The sequence below is a fragment of the Prenolepis imparis genome, unplaced genomic scaffold (genome assembly GCF_030444845.1).
Source record: "Prenolepis imparis isolate NDT839.2.m4 unplaced genomic scaffold, iyPreImpa1.0 SCAF_7, whole genome shotgun sequence".
In the NCBI taxonomy this organism is placed as follows: Eukaryota; Metazoa; Arthropoda; class Insecta; order Hymenoptera; family Formicidae; genus Prenolepis; species Prenolepis imparis.
In genome coordinates this window covers 12,010,193-12,029,133 of record NW_028141165.1, presented here as the reverse complement: position 1 = coordinate 12,029,133, position 18,941 = coordinate 12,010,193, and the positions used below count along the sequence as shown (strand labels likewise).

The window sequence follows — 18,941 nt, the reverse complement described above, 5'->3', positions numbered from 1 at the left end:
ACCGGTGATATGACACTGGCGTGCTCCATTAATTTACTTAAACGAGCATTTGCCAACAATTAAGATACGAGGTTCGGATTTCATCCTCGCAATTTTATCTTTTATATTCGTAATTATTCGCAGCTACTTATTTAATCTGAGGGATGAAACGATCTTCTGCTCAAGATGCAATATATGTTTCGCGATATACAAAATATAACGTAAAATAATCGCTCAATTATTTAACAATTATATGACAATAGTATTCTTGTTCTAAGAAGAAACTGAAATGTCTGTACTCTATGCCTTATACTTGTTTATGCAAGAAATGTATAATTTTAAGTCATTCTAATTAACATAATCTGCAGGGGCAATTGCTTAAGTAATTTGTAATTTGTATCCCTTAATCAGTATTCAATTTCATGTCATTGCATTGGAAGGAAAAATGCAGCTCAAAAGAGACGTGCTCTTATAAAAATAAGAAAAAGGGGGTTAAATAAAATTAGAAAAATTCATCCCTAAGTACTCTCGCGGACGGCTCGACGCCGACTCCCAACGCGAGATGAACGCGGCGGAGACGACGTCGAGAGGAACCGAGCGTCAGCCGGAAACTGCCGAGAGGTCGAAGCGCGCCAAAGGGTCGGCATGAGGCCGCATGATTGCCATTACGCCACGGAGCCGCGGTACCTGCAAGACCTCCCACGCTCCTCTCGGCCGACAGTTACTCGCTCGGAACACGACGGGTCGGTCGGTCGGTCTCGCTCCTGCTCCGCGTTTACGTGTTCGCCGGTTTGCTCTCGACAAGAGTTTATTGTGGGGAATCGCGAAAACGAGTCGCGAGGGATAGAAGAGAGAATAGCCGACTATATAAAAGTTGACAGTTAGTTATACACTCAGCCGGTAGTATAATGTATTCAAATTGTCAGATGAAAAAGCGCGCGGTTAACTCGACACTTTGAACAAAATCGACCGCAGTCTCGAGATGGAATTTTATTTCACGACATTCGCGAATAACTCGTGTGGTGCGCTTCCTGTTTAATTACGCCGTTGTATGTAGAGTTTATGTACAAACTAAATTGCACTTTCGGATATCTTCGGATAAGATGGACATGTGACTGTTATAGTCTAGAGCTGCTGTTTTTTTTCGGAGCAACGATATGATTGCGGGGATGTGAGCTGTATGAGGGTGATAAAACTCGAACTGTCATTCCGCGCGCATCTATCAGTCATCCAGAAAGAAAACCAAAAGAACAATTCTATATAGACTTCGATAAAGAATTTGCGTTTATTGATTACTTCACGTTTATAATCCGGTGTAACACAGTATTTTTGGAAGTAATTGATCCAGATGTCACTATATATGTCTTAAATTTTATCGGTTCTTGAACTAATAATATTTTCTATTTCATTCAGAACTTTTACATTGCTTAACCGACTGTTCGATCTTATAGCTGTCTGCCTTCTTATCGGTTTATTTATAAACAGTGTCTCGTTACAATGTGCACTTGACTTAACTTACATATCGAGGTCCTTGTTTTCGTTCTTGATACTATCAAATTCTCTTAGTAATTTATCCAAAGCACTCACCCCTCACCAACTATATAGCATGATAACACAAAATTAAAGTCGTAAATTTGAAATAGCCTTTATACATTGAAATATTAAAAATAACGTACGTATATTAGAAAAAGAGAGAGAAAGAACTCTTTTTAAAATTAATTTAATTTTTTTAAGCAAAAAAGATTAAATCGCTATAAATAAATATAAAACTCAAGATTTATTTATAATATTTGTTACAATATGATTTATAATTTATAAATTCAGTAACTCATGAAACTCTTATATATGTATGCTTCGATACATGTTATATATTATCTTCTATTTCCTGTTTGTAAAAGTTTTCTGTAGCAGCTTTCATGTGAAATCTTTCGATGCGTAAGCATGTTTCCGAATTTATAACACATCTATTTCATCACTTCATATATATTTAACGTGCTTCTACTCGTTATAAAGGGGCGGAAAAGCGCAGTTCGTGCTTGTCAAGCGTGTCCGGATAGTCGTCTAATCCTTCGTCCAAAATTATCTCCGCATTGAAAAGAACCGAAAGAAAATATATTTAGCTTTCCCTTTTTTTCGTCCATCTATTTCTTGCTCGAACAAACTAATCATCGGATCAAGCTTTTTTCGAAATTAACACAAAATTAGTATTTTTTAATCCTTGCTCGACGATTCGATTATATTTATCTAAACTGGATTTACGTTTTCAAAGGTTGTTTGTGTTCCCCATTCACGTACTCGAACAATGAAGCTTGTCGAGAGCAAGAGCCATCGCCGATGACTTTGTCGTGTGCTTATGAAGCGAGAACGTTAAAAGAGAAAAAAAAATCTGTAGTAGCTTAGTACCTCCCACGCTTTCCCCCGTTGACAACAGCGGTGGGGTGTTCTTATACTCGGATGACTCTTCCTTCGCTCTATGACGACTGACGGCATGCCAGTCTGTCAAGTTCGGTCAACGCGAAGCCTTCGATCATTCTTCTCCTGCGAATTGTCGTTGAATTCTCTCGATCGAGCTCTCGGACTCGCTGCTGTCGCACGAAGAGTCATAGGTTCGTAGGCTCGTCTTGTTCGGGTGACAAAGAAACATTTTTGTATTTAATCTTCCCTGTTTAAATTATAAATATAATATTTATTTTTCTCGAAATGTATAAAGAGAGCTATTCGCATATATCCTGCAAAACATTTTTCCGAATTATACGACCGACATTTATGTAATATAATTCTTATATTTAATAGTATAAGATAAAATTAGATCGCGCGTTGTTATATATAAATATATTCTTCTTTCTCTCGCGTCGCTTACGAACGGTATTTAAATAATATTTAACAGCTTGTTATAATTTACGCTCTCGATGGATAAATCTGGCCGAGATTGACGCGCATCGTAAAAGTACGGTTACGAGCTTGCGGAACCCAGTTTCTAATCCGCCGAGGTTTCTTTACTTCTGAAATTAAATTGCCGAGTAATGCAGGGCACGAAGTCCGAAAAAATCTCATTTGCGACTCAAGAGAACGAGCATGAGTTTTCTCGAGTAAATCCTGCTAGCACGTAACCGGCAGTCTGCATCTTCGCGACGTGCTTTTACGCACAGTATTTCGCCGCCAATACGAAAGCGCAAGAATCTGGAAAAGCAACATCATTTGGTCCGCGTTCTCTCTCACATTATATATAATCCGAATCTTTTACGAACAATTTAATTTAATCGAGTAATAAGCGATGGAAAAAAATAGCGCACAAAAACACACTTTTTTTATTTTCGTAGGAAAAATCTTTGAAATAAATTTTAAATAAAAGTTACGTATCTCTTAAATATAATTGCTTATTGATTTAAGTGTCTTAGAAAAGAAAAAAAATGAAAAAGGATTATTGCATTTTTTAATAATTATGATGTATATATGGAAAAAAAGAGAAAAGCGCGAAAACATTCTTGCTTTTGATTGCACGGTGCAATTGATAATTGATTTCAATTAAAATCAGTTAAATAATGCACGAAATGTTAACGATATCGGCAAAATTGGGATATAATGGAAGGAAAGCGGACGACCCACGGTAGAGAGACCGCGACAACGCGACGCGCAACGACCGACAATGCAACGGCGAGCGAGATTGAAGACCGTAGCTAGCGTGCATCAAACTCGACGGCAGAGCACGCGGGCCGTCATTCAGAAAATAATTAAAAATAATTGAAAAACAGCGCGTCGTACGGCGGCATACAGCCATTGTCTGTTTACCGGGACGCACAATTTCCTTGGCTTTTACCGCAGCCGCGTACCGCCATCGTACAATCCGGCTTAATCCGCGCGAACAAATACTGCGACGGTGCCTAAGGTTTGAAAAAAAAGGTGGACCGACTAAAAGCAGAATACACACCTCCCCAAAAATTATGCGAAATTCCGAGCTCAGTTTATACAATTCTAGCAAAATGTAAATGAAAGATGAGAAAAGAAATACGCGGGCCAGAGAGAATTGATATTTATTTCGCTTTTCATATTTTTCTTGCACAATAATGATTATTATATTTGAAGAATAATCAATGTAGAATTTTTCAAAATTCTTAATTATAAATAAATTTCAGTGCGTCGTATAATTTGTAGTGTCGTTGATAAATTAAATTTATTAAACAAACTCAAGTAAAATAAATATATCGGCAGTTATATATATATATTTTACGAGGAAGAATATAATTTTTTCATATATATATAAAAGGACTCATATTAAAAAAAAGAAAAAATCGTGAAACGGATATAAAAACTTTTCTCAACTTCTTATACGATCTATCTTCATTGCGTGCCCCGACATTTCACCGGACGAGACGACTTGCGGTTCCTTTCATTCCCTTGCCATATTCGGTTCCATATTCAATATAATACTTATTGTTAGCGAATAAAATTCTCCGCGGTCAGGGAGCTTTTCGTCATGATCAGCATGCATATAAGTTAAATAACTTTTGCAATTACATTTAGTTCTTGAAAAGCACCGATATCGCATCATTTACCCTTGAGGCGTACATTTGGAAAAATCGAAAGGAAGCTTTCGATTTTTTATTTCTGTACGAGAGAAAGCACGCGCACGTGTACGCGGCAAATGAATCGCTCGTAAACGATCGACAAGTGAAATGGGACTACCGACGACGAGACTTCTGCCAATTCTTTTGCTTCTGGCCGTGGCACAATCGAACCTCGCGCAGAGGCACAGAATTCCTTCGTATCGATCAGAAAATTCAGGTAATTACGATCTCTCTTTCGGTTGCACGTATTTTTTGCACCTTAAGCTTGGCAACGGAGACACTAATCAAGAAATCAAGAATCTTTTTGAAAGAATTAAGTACATTACAAGCTTAAATTGTTTTAACCGGTTTTAAACGGTCTATTTCATGTAGTACATTGCTGATATAACGCAAATATTTCTATATTATAATATTATAATTTGCTGTCATTGCTGAGCTTAATTTACCTGAAGCATTAGCTGTTAATATTAAGATAAAGAATTTAAAATGTTTATTCCTTCAAGTTTTATGAAACAACTCAATAACTTTTACGAATGAGAAATAATTCTCGCAAAGAAGCGCGATTGATATCAGAGAGAGAGATATCAGAGATTATAATATTATTAATAATAGAAGAGATAATATATTCGGATTGAAAAGTTTACGTAACGAAGAAAAAAATCACTTTACTCGTATGGATTTGTGCATCTAAAAACTCATTATTTCTCAGTTCACGGCAACTTCACGACAAGTGAATGGCACTGCTTTACCAGTATTTGTGATAACAATTTTCCTGGCATTTCCATATTTTTCTTTCCATTCACCTTCGCAGCGTCGCCCCTTTATTTTTTCTCTCTTCCTATCCTACTCTGGACTTTCCCCCGTTTTTTCTCTTTATTCCTAATCTTTCTTTCTTGCGTCACAGTGCTGGTATTTAATTGCATGATGTCGAGCACACGATGTATTTTCAGGATAAATCTCGCGATGTTTTGCGCCAGAAAATGCGAGATTATATTATAGTAAGTAGAAGCGAAAACAAGAAAGAAATAATGTAAGAGAGTCTTTAACACGTGATATATACAATATATACATATATAATGTATGTACCATATATATATATATTATATATATTATATATAGGTATAAATACAGTGGCGCTTGAATATCATTTTCAAAATGAAACAATCGTCCGGTCTTACTTCTTATAAACCTTGGTACTTTATCTATCTCGCATACATATTGCACTTAGTATTTGCATAATACAGATTCTTAAATATCCGATTCTTAAATATTCGATGCACAAACGCGTAAGATACTCAATTATAGCACAAGCAAAAAGCTTCTTTCTTTCTAAAAGTAAGAGTTGATTATATTTGAACTGTAGAGAAGAATAGACTTTAAATACTTTTTAAGCTGCAAAGGTCTTTATAATATAAGATTCTAAATTCGTACACAGTTTAAAAGTTCGACTGATTTGCAACAAAGTTCAAGTTTATGTGAATTAAGATAGTAATTAAGATCTTAATTTAATGCATTTTAAAATACTTTGACTTTATGACGTGATATGTTATCTCCGCAGAAAAATAATTTAAGAGCAAAGAATTAGAGGAAAACTTTGTTTATGTGTTTTAAACAATACAGCGGGTGACGATAAACGCGACATGCTCACACACACATTATACATATTCATACATATACGCGGCCACTATAAAACGTACGCAATATAAAAGCTGCCGCTAGCTATCCCTTTCGTGAGAGAAAGAGAGAGATGTATTCTTTTTTTTCTCCAATTTTTCCATTTTATTTTCTCTCCATTCTATCTCCATATTAGTCGCTGAAAGCTTGTAGTTGCGGCACATTATACTATAGTGTTTATGTCCCGAAATATGATGTTCAGTATTTAGATACAGAGATATTAAGCAAAAGTATATATATATAATTATATGTAAAAGTATCACAAAAAATGTTTGGGACTTTATAAAAATTTCATTAACTTTGCAACATAAGTACATTAATTCTGCGAACTACTACATTGTGATTTATTATCAAAAACAAAATTAAAGGGGAAAAACATTGATAATATTCACTCTAATATAACCAATATTTTATCAGTTGAATAAAATAGCAGTCACATTTTTTAGAACCAACTTCTGTTATAAACAAAATCTATAATAAATATAATAAAATTTTTATTACAAGATTCAATTTTAATTTCTTTTTACATAACAATTTTTTAAATAAAAAAAAAGAAACTAGTAATTGAAGTAATAGAATAATTAAATTTTTATATAAGAAATACGATTCTTGATAGCTATGTATCTATGATATCTATGTATCATCGATTACTGTAATATTAATTGATGACACACAAGAATGTCAAATTGGAGCGTTACGTGAAGCAAATGTGTACAAAGTCAAGCACGGTTATCACGAGGAAAATGACCTGAGAGAATGGTCGAGGTTTATTCAAGAAGGGTAAAACATATATGTAAGGCTCGTAGTCGTTGCTGACGAAAGGCGAAGGACAGGAACACATATAAGAGAATAAGTCGGGTGGTGGGCGAGCACATGGGAGCACAAGAGTTCATTATTATTTATTAATATATTTATGATTGCGCGGTGAAGTAGCGACCAGAAGTTCGCGGGACGGCCAACGACCGTCCGTTACAGGCCCAGGCTAATGGGCAAGAAACTAGGAAGTTCCATAACCGGCGTTAACGACGCGTTGCGTTTATGCGTCGGCGATCCCAGCCCCGATGTTGCTACTCTCGTTAGTTTAGTACAACTCCTAATCCTCGCTTGTGCCGCACCGGCCCGGAGAAAAGCGCCGATAAAAAGAGCGTCCGCGTAAACCACCTTGTGATCCGCCCTGATTTCCTTACAACGCTGATTTTCTAGAATAGTGCCACGTTATTGCCTTTAAAATTTTTGCAAATAGGACTTAGTACATTTGCGCGGATTATTACTTTTAGAATTACGTTTTAATCGAAACAGCTGTTCTGTTGGTGTAATCAATACGTCGTACTTTCAGAAAGAAAAAAAAATAATTTTATAAATTTAATTAAACTTTGCAACTGTATTTTCAAACATTAACTGTTCTCCGAATTGAAAAAAAATCTTCTTTTTGCAAGGTACGATATACATTTATATATCTCACTTTGTATAGAATTAATATTAGAGCTATTTGCTCCATTTTCTAACATATGCTTTTCGTCTAAAAAATGTCGCACCGAGATCGATTGCTGCTTATATATCGTTGAGTTCGCTTGTATAGAGAGCTCGCGTGCCTTTTATTATACTTTTATATACGGCAGTCTACATAACTCGTTTGTATGCCGACTGTAAACTGCACTGTATATTGATTAATTCGAATACTGACTTTGTTATACGGTTTTTTTCTGGTTTCTTGCCGGAATGAAGCAAAATGCTTTCGGTCGCTTGCACTTTAATCATGTTTACGTAAAAACAATATATACTGTACATTGTCGTCAACAATGATTTGCGAATACACTATGTGAAAAAGAATATTTTCTGTTGATTGTTAATTGGGGTGTGTGAAGTTGGCACCCCTATGTTATGCTATCATAGTTCTGTTAAGAGTTCTGAGTTATTTAGAACCATAGGAAGAGTTCTTGATAATTTTTAGAAATAGTTCCGGTCATTACGATAACGAAAATCAGTTTCAAAAAATAGGGGTGCCAACTTCACATACCCTGTTAATTGTTTGTCATATAAATGACGAAAATGAATATTAAATATCCAGGAACGCAACGTTAATTAGGAAATTCACAAAAAAAATAAGAGTACGTTGTAATTTCACTACTAATAGATTTTCTTATGCAAAAAAGTGTAGATCAGAGCACTTATTTGCAAAGGATTTTCGTTTCCGAAACAGTCAGGTTTTACGATATTAAACACATGGTTTTCATCATTGTCGATTTTAATAGCGGAAATATAACACGCAATCATTAAAGGAAAGGGATAAACAGAAACGCATAGTTTTGCGCGTGTCATTCTTGACCTGTATCAAGTTATTCCCGTATAATTACCTATCACTCTAGGCGAAAACTTGTTTCTCAAATTTATGCGTTGAATTCAAGACACCTTAAAATTCCTTCATTTTTGCGTCTCTTAAACGGAGCACTTGATTTTGACGAACCTCACAGCTCTTAGAAATAACATTTTTAATCAAAACATGCGCGTGGCCGAAATTTGCTAATCCATATACGCTGCATTTTTTATGAACACACATGTCTCGTTTGCTGTATTTATTGTTATATGCACACGTATTAATCACACACGGTGTCGCATATGCAGCAGAAATTGCATAATTAGAAATTGCATTTAAAAAGTTGTATTAAATTAAAAAATATATCACTTCTTTCATGATTATTTGTGCTATTCTTTTTTTTTTTTGTTTATTTATAAGCTAAAACAGATTTTTTTTTACTTTTATTACGTCACATTTATAATAGATTTTTCGAATATTTTCAAGTCTAAAAATAAACAAAATAAAAATATAAATTGAAAAACAAAAATCTTGCGTAAAAATTTCGCAAATTTCGATAATAAAAATTAATAACAATTTGATCAATATTGCGATCATAAATCGCTCTGAAAAATGAGAGATAGTAGAAAATATTCCGTACAATTGAAGAGTACCGATTAACATCGTTTAATTAATTCAGTGATTGAATATTACTAGTGACGAGCAAGCACGAAAAAGTATAGGAAAGGAGCCGAAGAGAAGAAGGGGGAAAATGAAAAAAATTCGCATTCATTCCGTAACCATCCGATTACGTCGGCAAATGTATTAAAATTCAATGAAATTCAAATAGAAGAGACATTTTAAAGAAAAAAAGCGTTTCGAGTTTGTCAAAGAAATCAAATGCATAGGTAGAATGTCGTTGTTAAAGGATTCGATTTTTAGCGTACCATTAAATCGTACAATTAAAATCTTATTTCATTTATCGCAAGATTTACCCTCTCATTTCACTTGTGAATGGTTTCGTGTTTATTTTATTGTCGGTCAACGTAAAACTATGAATTTCAGCAACTTGCAACTCAAGCTGTTAGAATTTACAAGAACAAGAACATTGTATTATTAATATATTTATGCATAATTTTTAAGCAAAAATAGTTTAACTTAAATTCGCTAGTAACAATGAAGAATTAACAACAATATCACAAAGAAATGAAAGAAGGGAGAAACGTAGACTTTGATTATTTTTTTAAATAAATAAAAAATTTTATAAGATAAGCACACAAAATATTTTTATACGCGTTGTGGATATTCTGCCAATTTTGCGGAAACATTTTTGTCGCAAAAACATTTTGTCTTTCAAAGGCGAATTAAGGATAGCCGTAAATATTGGAGTATGTCTCTGCGATCAGTTTATCAAGTACGCCGCAGTCTGCCTTCTCTCGGGCCGTTTCACTCGAACGATCTTCGATAGTTTCGCGACGAAATCCAAAACAAATTTGTTCTTATCTAAATGAAAATACGGCTTCTCGCTGTCGTAGCTTCGGCTCGGGTAAGCGCGAATGCGTGTATACGCGAGACGGAAAGCGCGGAAAGACGATTGATCGGCAATGCTGCTCGCATTGAAACCAACTTAAATAGTTTTCAGACTCGTTAGTGTCTCGGAGAAATGGAAGATCCGAGAAGCCGTTTCTGTAACTCACAGTTCTCGCGTTTCAAACGTCCGTTTTGTTAAACAGAATGGAGATTGAAACGCCGGCATGTTTGACCGTTTATTTCGGAAATGGCGTAAGTCATAATTTTTGAAATGCAATACGGATGATGAAACGTAATAGGGATATAAATTAATATAATAATATAACGATTTCAATGAGATCATTAAAATGTTCACTGTTGCATTATTAAAATAAACAGCTTGATTGATTAACAATAATTTTATTATATCATTATAACATTATAACATATTGTAATATTTTATTATAACATGTTGATAGAAATATTTGACACAAATATTTTTGCATAATTGTCGTCGACTTTCACAGTGTATGTCATTATTCGATTCTTGAGTAATTATATCTAGATATTGATTATATTAATTTCTCTCTTTTTCTTTCGACTATATTCTATTTGACATACTTTATGATAAAAAGTGCAAAAATATGTGCACAACAAATCTCATGATTACATATCGAATCAGAAATTCATCTTTATATAATTTTATTATGATATAATTTTTATTTAGTGTGTGCCTATACGTGACAGATTGTCATCGTATGACTCGTCTTTTTTTCTGAAATGAATTTGGCAAGAATAAACTTTCTCTCTCGGATTAAAAAAATTAATCCTGCTTTGTTTATATCCTTATTTAAAATTAAACTATATAGAATCTATATTATATGCATATACATATTTTATTTGTGCATTAACTATTTTGTTAAATTTTTCATTTTGCATTTAACTTTTAGATTTCGAAACTTAAAAATCTATTTAAGATACAAACAGACACTTTAGGAATGACATACAAACTCGATATAATCGCTCGAGATCATTCTCAAAAAACGATTCAGGTCACCTCGATGAAAAAAAGCTAACAATAAGCGCTTCTTTATTTACGGGCGAGTGAACATCATTCACCTCTCAATCCCGTCCAAAAAATCAGAAAAGAATGTGAAGATGCCTATAATTAATGCCATAAATTCGTAGCCGTGGCTTCGTGCGAGGATCTTCGATCCATCGATCTCGCGTGGGGTGCTGTTGAACGAATTGCCGCGCGAAACCCTTCTCTCTCGAGGATGCATTCCCGACCGGAAGTGGTTGCCGACTATGACGTAGCACTTCCGGTTCGCGGAGGACGCAGCGATGCACAAAGTCTCGAGATCGCGAGATCGAACGATTCAATAGCAGCGAGATGCTTACTCGGCCGAGCATCTTTCCTCGCCTTAAATATCGATGGCTTCCTGTCGCGGCGCGGCATTTGGTTCACTCTGTAACTATCAATTTCTCGGATAGAGAGAGACAACGTTAGTGTGGGTTCCTGGATATTTTCACCACAGCGTCAGACACTTTTTCGAACATCATTTTTGCGCCAGCGCTTCATGCAACGGTAATTTCTTCTTTATGCTATAAGCGAAAAAGCGTACGGTTATCGGTGGTTGGGTGGGTACAAAAGTTGAACGATCGGCTTTTAGAAAACCAATGTCACTTGACAGGTTTTTCGAGGTGCACAGTAGTTAATTTTATAACTGTGATGTTCGCTAAATCATTATTAACTTAAAATTAAACGCAATAAGATTTTCTATTTTATCTATTCTGATCAAGTATCATTTACGCCTAAGTGCAAAATATTAAAAAATAAAGAAATATCCCGAAGAACAGAAAAAAGATGAAAAGTCTCGCGGGACATCCGAAAGATTGAGCCGCCTTTTAAATATTTTCACTACATTTTTTGAACTCCTGTTGGACGAGATCTCATTATAATCATTGTTGTGATTATTATCGAATCGCGTGATAAACATCGTTGATTGCAACGACCATCGGAGAAAATCGCCAGATATTCCGCGACGCACGAGGAGCTACCGCGCAATGTAGGAAAAAAAATGTCGGAAATATATCCACCATGATAAAACGACGTTTTCCTCCGTAGATATTTGCTCTCGGGACTTATTAGATTTGAGGCTGCCTTTCGCGTCCCTCGAAGTAAATATGCTTTACTAGGAACACACACGTAGTCGCGGCTTTCCACTACAACCCTCCTTGTAGTCTATCAAATTCTGCTGTTCCCTCTCTTCTCCTCTCGTCCTCTTCCTTCTATCTCGTTCGAGAGAAAGTCGATGAAAAGATACAATTCAAAGAAAGCGTAATGAGTCAGGAAAAAATGTTGATGACATGAAATTATTTTTTCTTAATTTTCAACGATTCACGCGGAGAGATCCTTATGTCTTATAATCGATAAGAATATCTAAGGAGATGAAGCGCGTCATGCATCGGCCGCGGCTGATGCATCATCGATCCGCGTCGCGCGCTGATTCATGATTTTAAAGGCGTGAATCCCCGATCGGTTCAACCCGAATGCCATCGGTGTTGACGTTTGTTAAGCGATTTTTAATTAGCTCTACACACCGTAAGCGTTGCTTCTCATAAAATTATACGAAAAATACATTAGATAAAAATAGAAATGATATTTCTCACAATTAGATAATTATAATGCTCTTTCTTGTACGATTTTGGTTTAAATTTCTGATTTTTCAATAACGTAAATGTTTTATAGTATTTTTATTTATATTTATCTACCTCTTGTTATGCATAATTCATTGTTTACTAAACGACATTATATATTTGTACTTCTAAATGCGCTTGGAGCAGCTTATCTCCGAAGAGGCACTTAGAAATACAATCATAGTATATGTAAATGAGATAAAAAATATATCTAATATACATGCATATATTATATAAATATATAAATATATATTATTAAATAAATATAATACACAATATACACATTAATATACATTTATACATCACAGAGCTCTCGTTAATATTAATACTGACAAAAATAAGCGACACTAATATATTCGGATTTAATAATTGCAATTATTGATTAATTCGGTACAGTATTTTATTCTTTGATTAATACAAACGCACACGCAACTACATGTCACAGTTACACTGTAATACAGCTTTCCAATGGCAAATCACAGTGCAACAACTTTCGACGGTCGATTATACAAGTTTGTCGCAAGTGTGATCGGGGCCGAGCACGGCAGACTCGACCTGGCGACGAGAGGCTTGTTTCGAAGGCGAGACGACGTGTATATACATATATATATATACGTATTATATATCGTACGTATCGAAACGGTAAATAGTGGACTCTCGATATCGTAAGTCGTGACGGCACAATAAATTATTCGTCCACGTTTACCTTGGCGCGCCACGCGGGTTAATGTATATTGAAACGGTATACATATGTAGGCGCGGGCAAGTGTTACGGTTAGAATATTTCTCCTATGATGTAATCAATGATACACATCTTTATCCGATGCTCTTCTTCTTTGTTCGCATCCCGGACCGTACATCCCGCACCTCAAAATCTCGCGCTCCCGCTTCATCTCCGATCTAAAGCCATCACTCTCGCAAAGAAACTCCGATTCCACGAAGAATTATTAAAAGGCTACTTCAATCATGCACGTCCCTTTGTTTTCTTTAAATCTCGAAATTACATCACATTTCGTATACTATATTAACAAATTTATAAATATTCCAAATTTTGGTATTCGAAGGATTTGGCCATTTGTAGATAATTTTGATGCAAAATTTTATTAAAGTTAACATCCCGTATTTCACACACCTGTCAATTTAATTATCTGTAACGCTATGTGCCAAAAGATATGTTTTTATTACATTTAGTATATACGAGTATAAAGAGCTTTAAATTCAACGGATTTAAAATCTGTGTAAGTAACAGCTGACACACGAGCAAGTTTCCTTTTTCTATCGTAGATTCACACACGAAGCCTTGAGCGTGAAACGATTTACTCGCGTTCTCGCACGAGATACAGTAGGTGTTACGCTCTTCCGGTCAACAGAGATGAAAATAGATCTCATACAAAACGCATGACGCAAGAATTGCATTTAGTTTTCGTGATACGTGGTAGTTATTAACTGAAACTCTTTGCTTGATGAGTTTATGCTTGTCGTAAACCTGCGTTTATTTCATAACAACGTATCACCTGTGAATTTGGAAAATACTATAAATATTTGATTAGTAGCAATGAAAAGAGCAATCTCTTCAATTTGGCATTAAAAGAGTAATTCTCCCTTTTTCGACTAGACTGTTTTATTTAATTTAGAGAGAAATTTATCGTATAATTAAAAAAAATGTTTATTTAAATCCGTCGCTATGTTTGTTTCAGGATATTTCGAGTTGCAAAATATTTCGAGCATCAAAAAGCATTAATTGACTGTAGACTTTTTTTAGCAATTTTTTTCTACATATTGATTTTCTACATTTGTAAATTTATTCGTCCTTTCTTACTTTTTTTTATAGCTAAATTATCTTTAGAAATGTATGAATTGTTTTTTGAAAGCGTCTCACACACACACACACACACACACAAAATAAGCGTCCCTAAAAATATGTATAACACGCGCGAGACAATTGCCTAAATTACTTGCGTCTAATATCGGCAATGTAGTCATCTATCAGAAATGGTCATTGGTCATTCCAAATGCCAAGGGTCGATGATATCATCGCAAAGCTCGCCGGCAACAAAAGAGAGAGAGAAAATAAACGGGAGCGAAACGCGCGATTATAAGTGGAACCGATACGTTGTCGCAAGATCGCCGTAAAAGACGGACGGCAAGATGTGAACGCGGCGTTAAAGGTATAGCGTCACGCACGCAAATGATAGCCGTGGCGACGCCCAATGATCATAAGTTTCACAGAAGAAGGTTGCATAAGTGTCGCGACAAGAGTATATACGACGCCGGATCGCAAACGCTTCCAGGAATCAGGCTCGTTAAACGTTAGATTTTGTGGCACCCGTTATGACTCCTACGCTTGACACACACGAGTCCCTGTATCGGATCACCCACGTCCGATCTCCACCCGATCTCATCCCGACGCGATTTATCGAGATGGATGTGTCACGGCGAGAGAGACTGGCGCTCAGAGAGATCGGTGACGCAATCCTAAATTTATCGAAGCTGTTACCCTGGTCCAAGACTATAATACAATGTCGAGAAACGTGCTTGAAATACGATGGATGCACTCCATCCGGAATGGCATGCATGCCTAAATTTAAACAATCGAGATAATTCGGAAATAACTTATACAAATGTAAAAAAAAAACAGATAGTCGTTGCAAAGTACAATAATAGCCGATGAAACCATAACTTTGGATTATTCAACTACTATGAACAATGGGTTAAATATGATTCTCATTCTCTTACACTAGCCACAAAAATCATAACATTTTAAAATAGCACATAAAAACGATGCTAATAAAGGGATCTTTATTCTTGAACTTCAGTTAGGATTTCGGACAACGATCTATATTTCCTTACCATAATATTGATACTACAGTATGTTGCTGATAAAATCGGTCGGCGAACATGCTGAAAATTTCACGACATAATGGATTATCGGCAGAACGGCGCGCTGTAACCAAATATTTGTTTGATCCTTATTTGGTTGACTGTCAATATCATCCGTAAATTTTTCAACGTATATTGTACACGTTGCTATTTAAGTATTTAACGGCGAGAATCGACGTGTGCGAGATGAGGAGGTGGATACACATTCATATCTACGGTGTTGCATAAAGTATACGCGTTGAATAAATTGACAGGCATCGCTAAAAACTCTTTTATATCCGCTTATATTTTTGAAAAACACCCAGCCAAGTTCAATAGACTCAAATGACAGCTATGTGTATAGTCGAAGTAGATATTCAAATTTATCGTCGCGGCAATAATTAATTTCCCTCTATTCGAAATAGCCTTATTATCCTGTCCTCATTTGAATGCTTAATTAGATTCGCGACGAAGTAGCGTAACGAGGCCGACGATTCTCGTTCCACCGATCTGCGACACATTTCTCGTAGCGAACGTGAGCAAATTTCTGACATTGACACAGAATTCGTAACGCGCGTATCGTTGTTGTCATCATCTGTCTTCTTTCCTTGAGGAATAAACGACTCTCCCACATACGTATCCGTCCTCGTATTGTCCTTTGGAGAAGAGTCGTGAAGCTAAACACATGGCGGTACGACCGTGCCGTTTGACATTTCGTCAGGCCATCGTGAAATTTAATCCGCCTTCTCAATGAGAGGGACAGGCAACAAATCGTTTTTCAAGGAATAGCGGCGACTCAAGATTAGCTATTGCCCTACAAAGTATTCGCATGCCGCGCTTTAATCGCGCTAGTTTAAATTGAAGCCGAATGAGAAGTATCTCGCCTCGCTCGCGGGCATTAACGAACTGTCGAGGGGGATTTTCAATTCATATGATACCGCATTTTAATTAAATACAATTGGATCATAAATAGATTTAATTATGAATACTTGGCGGACGACGTAATACACGGTTTACGTATGCGTATGAATAATAGAAAAGCGTTTCGCGCGCATTCTATCATGGCACCATCAGCCGCGAGTTTGTGCGCGAAATAATTTTCCGAATGTTCTCCACCGTATCTTAACCGCGAATTGATTGGTGACGCTAAAAATACGAACGATCGTATTATTGTATATTCCTCGCGGTCGATGGAGCTCCATCCAACAAACGTTAGATGATGTCACTTATTTTCCGTGATGTGCATCTCGATTTCTCGCCGATGAACTCACCAAGCTGGAGCGCGCGCACGCTCGCACCGCGCCGGTGACATAACATCCGCAACGCACGTGTGCACGCGCGTTAACTTGGCCATTTGCATCCAGCAAACGGGGCGAAAAAAAGAAAGAAAGGTGCGAAGCCGCAACTGGTGGAAGAGTGCACTTTACGCAAGCAGGGCGGCAGGGGTGATGCCATTTATCGCTGACACACAATGTGGGATCTCGCTACTTTTACTCTCTCTTTCTCTCTTTCTCTCTCTGATTTCTCCGTCTTCGACGCGCGAGTTAAGCGAGATTAATTACACTCGGTGAATATAACGAAGGTCGAAAGCGTTTCGAAGTCACGGCACGTAGTAATACCGCACGATTTATATCGAAGATAATGTAAAAGCTGTCTCTCTCGCGAGATGCTTCGATATTCTCGTTGCGAGAGAAATCTAATCTGGATTAATAAAAAAAAATTCGTTACATATGTGGAAGCGAACGACGTTTTGGCAATGCTCGATGGAATCCGATGCAGAGTTTAATAATGCGATGGTCGCTAAATGTGACTTTTTATCTCTCTTAATTAATCGACGCGCATCGGAGCGTTATATGTTTGTTCCGGACATATAAAAACTCGGATGTCCGTCAATATTTCAGCGTATTACAACTACCGTCGAATAGAATTCTACGGATTTGCGAGTAAATTTTTTAGAAACATACAATTTGCATAAGCAATTGTGTAGTATCGATAACAAAACGCCATTTGACCATGCTTCAACGATAAAGCGAGAATAGTCTGCTTTAAAAACTATGTAAAATATGTTGCAGCTTGTAAAATCTGTAATGTAAAATATGTGTCAAGGATATATCGGTGCAAAAAAGTTAATGACTAGAATATTAACTTGTCGTATTTTACTCCAAGATTACGAAAATCTTTAGAAAATTAATTAACAGTGTCCGACACAATCTATAAATTATAGCTTAGAAATTTAAGTTACTATAGGGTGAAATATTCAAAAAGAGGAAAATATTCATTTAACATTCATCATTTTTTGCTAAGAAGATAAAAACGTCTTATTTATATCAGACCTTAGAATCATAATTTTACATAAATCCAGTTTTCACTAAAAAGTGTGCCATATGCACGCGAAACCTTTTATTAGCAAAACCTTTGCATGTTTAATTAACCAACTATTATTTTCTATACGTTTCGCATTAAATAATCAATGTGTTTGACGGAATATTTGCGGCGCAGCACGATTTTTCTCAAAGCTGGACGACCTCAATCTTCCTCAATCTTCGATTTATACATCTACCAAATTTCGTGCTCTTGACGAAGGGTCACTGGGATATAGACAGTTGACGTAACTATGATGTCCGAGTGTTCGACCGGCATTTCGACGACGATATGATAACTGGCCCAATTGTATCCCTCTTTTCTCTCCTCCTCCATCTCTCTTTCTCTCTCCGCCCACGAGTGCCGTAAATAACGGACCAGGTAAAACGAATTGTCGATAAATAAATGTTCGGGTCGTATATACGTGTCACGTTGTGGACCGACGAGCCTCGGCGATCGTTATTTCATAACCGTTGCGCACTATCGTTTTCCAACCTGGCCATTGCCAGCCAGCCGCCTCCTCTTTGCCGCCATTTATTTGATAACTGACGGACGGCCGCGTGTTCTCTGTCTCAGAATCGTATTTAGAATTCGTCTGGCATGTCCACCGTCTCTCCCCTTCATCCCGACGCTTGTACTACCTGCTCTTGCGTTTGTCCATCCGACGATCGATCCACTTTTTAAACTGTCAATATAGCTAGGGGTCAATAAACCGAACGAGTCGCTATCCTTCCGTTACACGTGTGGATTCTGACAATTCACCCCCCATAGATTTAGACGTATAATCTCTCGGATTTCCTATAAATCTTTTGAATAAACGTTTTCAAAACATTCTGTCGGCGATGGGATTAACCGAACTGTACAATATCTGTGTTGCACGTTTTAATAGTTAACAGATACAATAAAATCTCTCGATGCAATTTGAATTTTTTTTCAATCCAAAATAATTTAACAATTAATAGCACAAAGATACAAAAAGTGCTTCTTTATTTTTTTAAATT

The 18,941-nt window shown here is 36.3% G+C and overlaps 1 protein-coding gene and 1 long non-coding RNA gene across 9 annotated transcripts in view; both read left to right on the top strand.

Annotated features, from left to right (window-relative positions):
* Trol (terribly reduced optic lobes) overlaps positions 1-18,941 on the top strand; it is a 157,158-nt gene that overhangs the window by 73,790 nt on the left and 64,427 nt on the right. The window lies entirely within an intron of this gene.
* LOC145938836 (uncharacterized) lies at positions 668-4,637 on the top strand. The gene is made up of 3 exons (XR_014425744.1): positions 668-1,314; positions 2,249-2,585; positions 4,501-4,637. It is a non-coding gene; the product is annotated as an uncharacterized LOC145938836 (long non-coding RNA).